Source organism: Salvia hispanica, unplaced genomic scaffold, assembly GCF_023119035.1.
Source record: "Salvia hispanica cultivar TCC Black 2014 unplaced genomic scaffold, UniMelb_Shisp_WGS_1.0 HiC_scaffold_806, whole genome shotgun sequence".
NCBI classification, from domain to species: Eukaryota; Viridiplantae; Streptophyta; class Magnoliopsida; order Lamiales; family Lamiaceae; genus Salvia; species Salvia hispanica.
Window position 1 is genome coordinate 1 of NW_025952584.1, and position 5000 is coordinate 5000.

A 5000-nucleotide genomic window follows, 5' to 3' on the forward strand; every position below is an offset into this window, starting at 1 on the left:
TATTGAAGGATGGACGATAATTACCACCCCCATTGTTGGGGCGATAATTGTAGAAGTTCCTTTGATTTCCTCCTTGATGCACATAATTAACATCCTTTACGGTAGGTTGAGGCTCTACATTGGGTGCCATCCCCAAACTTATGCTATCCACCTTTTGATTGAGAATCATCATTTGTTGGTTGAGGAGATTGAATGCATCCGAATCAACAACCGAAGCTACCGGCATAGAGCCATCTCGACCCGAGCTCCAACTCTTGCTAGTGTATGCAAGCCTTTGAAGCATCTTCTTGCACTCATCAACCCCTTTGTCCAAGAATGATCCCCCCGAACCAAAGTCTAGTTGACTTTTGATAAATTCCGAGCATCCATTATAGAAAAGGCTCACTTGATGGCCCGGAGACAACCCATGGTTAGGACACTTCTTCAACAAAGCATTGAATCTCTCCCATGCTTCGAACATAGACTCTTGGCTCTTCATTTTAAAGTGGGAGATCTCCGCTTGTAGGTTGAGAGTAGAGCTAAGAGGGAAGAACCTCTCCAAGAACTTTTTGGCTAAGTCGTCCCAACTTATAACCGAGCCCGGCTCAAGGTTATCAAACCAATCTCTAGCATATCCCGTCAATGAGAAAGGGAATAGCCTAAGCTTGATTGTATCTTCGGGAACCCCATTAAGCTTGGTAGTGTTGGAAATCTCCAAGAATTTGGCTAAGTGCATATTAGGATCCTCCGTGGGCCTTCCCGAGAAAACACGTTGCTCCACAAATTGGATCAATGCCGTCTTCAACTCAAAATTGTTGGCATTTACTCTTGGATCAATGGGTGGCATTGGGATATTAACGTTCCCAAATGCATTTCTAACCGGTGCATCTCTTCTCCTTTCCTCCTCTCTTTCCCTTCTCATCTCCTCCATTTGTTGTTGTAGTTGGAGGATGATTTGGTCTTGATTAAGGGGAGGTGGAGGTGGAGGTGGTACTTCCTCGTTGTTCCCATTTGGATTTTCCATTGGCTCAACTAGATGTTGAGCTCGTGCTCTCCTCCTTCGTCCTCCTCTTCTTCTATTGGCGGCTTCTATCTCTAAATTAATCGGCTCAAGGGGTAGATGCCTTGAGCGCGTGAGCATAAAAACCTACACAACACAAAGAGAGGAAACAAAGGGAAATTAGAGCTAAACTAGAAAACTAAACTAAATAAAGCAAGTAAATGTCTAAACTAGTATTCTCTATTTTATCACAATATCAAACACAAAAGCAAATTAGTCCCCGGCAACGGCGCCAAAAACTTGACTCATGCTAAATTGCAATCAATATGTCACCCACAAGTGTATGGGGTATGTAGCACGTGGCAAGTTAAAATTATCGATCCTCGAAGACTAAATGCCGGCTTGAGTACTACGATGCAATTTCGAACACTATCTAGACTAATAAAAGGGGTTTTTTGGTTTTTCTACACTAAGATCAAAGAACAAGTACGCAAGTAAGAACAAAATAGAAAATAGAGCAAGTAAAAGGGTAGTTTTCACTCAAATTGGGAAGGTAGGGATATGGATCCGTTGGTATGGATCACGGGTGTTCACCTAGGGATCATGCTCATCTAAAAAGTCCTATGTGTGGCTAGGAAGGTCGGGTTAATTGGTTAGACCCCCTCTCGGGTGCACCTAACGCGTTGATCGGTCTCTAATGTCGGAGTCTCCTCCCTACACTTCGGAACCGACTCCTACAACCTACGGACCCAAGCCCTCTCTCTAGCTATGCCTCTCTCGAGCACATACAACGCACGGAGTTGTTGGCTATTTTAACAATCTAATCAAGCATCTTTCAATGACAAAAATTAGACAAAACATATCAAATTGGTAGCTAATCAATTAGATAATGAAAAAGCACAATAACCAACAAAACCACCACAAAAGGCATAGATAAGCATAAATCAAGGTTTATCCCATGGAATCCATACAAACTTCACCAATATCCCTAAATAAGAACTTAGCTACTCATAATGGAAGCTAAAACAAAGGAAAATACAAGAACAACAAAAGAAAACATAGTATGAAAAGATAATAGAACTCCCTAAGGTGGACTTGATGTTGGGGAGGATCTTTCTTCTTCAATCTCTTGAAGATGAAGCCTCCTTGCCTTCAATCCTCTTGAATCTCTCGATTTTTCTCTCAATTTGTGGTGTGGGGAAGTTAGGGTTCGAAAATGAAGAAGAACCCCTTTTATACTTGGAGAGAAAAAGGGCAAAAACGGATACTGCGTAAAAACGCCCGATCGGGCGTTAGGCAATAGGTAAAAACGCCCGATCGGGCAACACGGAATTGTCGCGCTGCCTGCCAAAACGCCCGGTCGGGTTTTTTCTCGGACGGGAAACGCCCGACCGGGTTTTCTCTCTGGAATCCAATGCTCTTCAAAACACCCGATCGGGCTTTTTGTCGGATGCGAAAAGCCCGATCGGGTTTTCTCTCTGGACTTCAATGCTGCGTCAAAACGCCCGATCGGGCGTTTCTTCGGATGAAAAACGCCCGATCGGGCGAAGTCTCTGGAATCGTCCATTTGCTCCATTTTGCTCCGTTTTAACCTGTTTTTACTTCAAAACTCCAACAAACTCATTATTTCATCTAATTAACGACTATATGGGTGAAAACCTCTTATAAACACCTTAATTCAATAAAAACATGGGTTAAACACCTCTAAAACCATACGAAACTATGAGTTTGTCAGATTCCTCGCGACCCACGAGTTCCTAGGCTGAGTGATCTAGTGGATTTGCTGGATCTAGGGAACCTGTTATTTTCTTATTTGAACAGCCATAGCACAAAATAACCCTTTCAAGTGGCGCCGTTGCCGGGGAATGGATGGCGTTTGTTGTTATTAAGGATTTGGTGTAAATATTTTAATTTCTGTTATTTTCTTTCTCCCTGACAGTTTATGAAAGCGGGCTTCCAATCTGGAAGCTGGGCAAGCTCATCTGGATCAGGGAGTGGCCAGTGCGAGTGGTGAATCAAGGAATCTACATCTACCATCACTACTAGATCAGGATTGAGAACGGAAGATCCATTCCCGTTCGAGTCAGAAAGTGAAAAGGAGTGGAATTCATCGACAGAGGAGAACCTAGGGACATCAACCGAACCAGAGCATTCCGAGACCGAGGAGGAGAAGGACCCAGATATGGCTCACCTACTAGACCCCGATCCGGAAATAGGGTCGCTCACCGCACATCTTGATGGTGAACCCGCTCATACTATAGTCTCGAACCCACGACGGAGGTCGATTGACATCAAGACGAATGTACTTGGAGTTCTACCTACCTTCTCTGGGCGGAGGAACGAATGCCCTTATGAATTTCTGAACGAGTTCAGTAAACTATGCAGCATTCAGAAGCGACCCAACGAGGCAACAGAAGAGGACTACCGTCTTCGAGCAATTCCGTTTGCTCTCAAAGGGGAGGCGAACACTTGGCTGCTGAGGCTTCCACCGGACTCGATCAACACGTGGAAGGATTTTAAACTGGAATTTTTGGATTACTTTTTTCCATCTAACAAGACGAATGCCTTGAAGAAGGAGATTCAGGAGTGCAAACAAGAATACGATGAGTCTCTAAGTTTTTATTGGTCCCGCTTCAAGTGGCTGTTGGATGCTTGTCCTAATCATCGGATGATCGAGGCAGAAACTTATTATCTGTTCTATGAGGGTGCAAACCCTGAATCAAAAGACTTGATGAACTCCTCGAACGGGGAAAATTTTACCAAGAATAAGGCAAGTGAAGCTCGGGAAACCTTAGGGAGACTAATTGAGGCAAAGAAAGCCTATGATAACCCGCGAAGCATATTGAGGAGAGGATCAGCTAATGCAGTGATGGATCAAGTGTTAGGTTTGGTATACTGAAAAGCATGTTTCGAGCAAGTTTCGCGCGAATAGAATCTTGCTTGTATACGTAAAACTCTACAATCCACTTTTAACCCGATTCAGTATTATTCGAGCAGTCTCGCACGAATAGAATCACTATTATTATTACATTGTGTTTGCTTGTGCATTTATAAGATGTTTTACAAACATTTAAATGCATAAGAAGTAAACAAAGTCTAAGTCTTTTGCTTAGTAGACCGGTTGTGGGCGTCGTCCACTTTAAGGTAACACGGTCAGATCTATGCAATGCTTTGCAAAAGAAAAAGAAGAATTTCACAACCTAGATAGGCTTTGGCTACCTATCGTGAAAGGTTGCAATGTCAGTCCGCATATTTCTAAGCCTTACTGAAATAATTTGACATTGGTGTGGTATAGCACTGAACGGATCTAATAGCAAGACGTGTCTTTATGCTATCTACTGAAAGACTAGGTCTTGATAAAAACTATTAAAATACTATTTCTTAATCTACATATGTTAGCATTGAGCATACGGTATTGATTATGCACTACTTTGACTTATCAAATGGTGCGGGTTTTTCGCAACCCAATAATCCCGATATATTGGGTAGTGGTGATTAATATCTAGCGGTGCTAGGATTGCTATTATGTTGAAACGTGCGCGAGGTGAGTCTCGTTTGATAATGTCCTCAAGAGGAGCTCGAACAAGGTTTTATTATTCGAAAAACTGGCCAGTTGGAGTTTTATTCGCTCTATGAATAATAAATGAATGTTTCTTGCTAAGTCCACTCTTGGAATTAATAAGATATTAATTAATTAAGTCCATAGCAGACATTAATTAATTAATGGACATTTATATCTTAAACGCGGGAAATAAATAATAAACAAAGTAGAAACCCGGATTACTTGTAATTTCGGATTTGGATGTGGAGAGTTCAATATTACTTCTGTAGTGGCTGCTCGTAATATTCCAATATAAGCTTGTATTAAATTGTGGGTTCAATTTAATTAGTAAAAAGCTAATTGGGTGAGCCCATATCCAAAACCTTCCATAGATCCCTGTCTGGGCCCAAAAGGAACTTAATATAAATAGGAGAATAAAGGAGACAGAAATCATTCATTTATTATTACTCATAATTTCCG

The 5000-nt window shown here is 41.9% G+C and overlaps 1 non-coding gene across 1 annotated transcript; it reads left to right on the forward strand.

Moving 5' to 3' along the window:
• Positions 1 to 401: 401 nt before the first annotated feature.
• LOC125200115 lies at positions 402 to 508 on the forward strand. Its single transcript, XR_007172674.1, has one exon. It is a non-coding gene; the product is annotated as a small nucleolar RNA R71 (small nucleolar RNA).
• Positions 509 to 5000: the final 4492 nt, after the last annotated feature.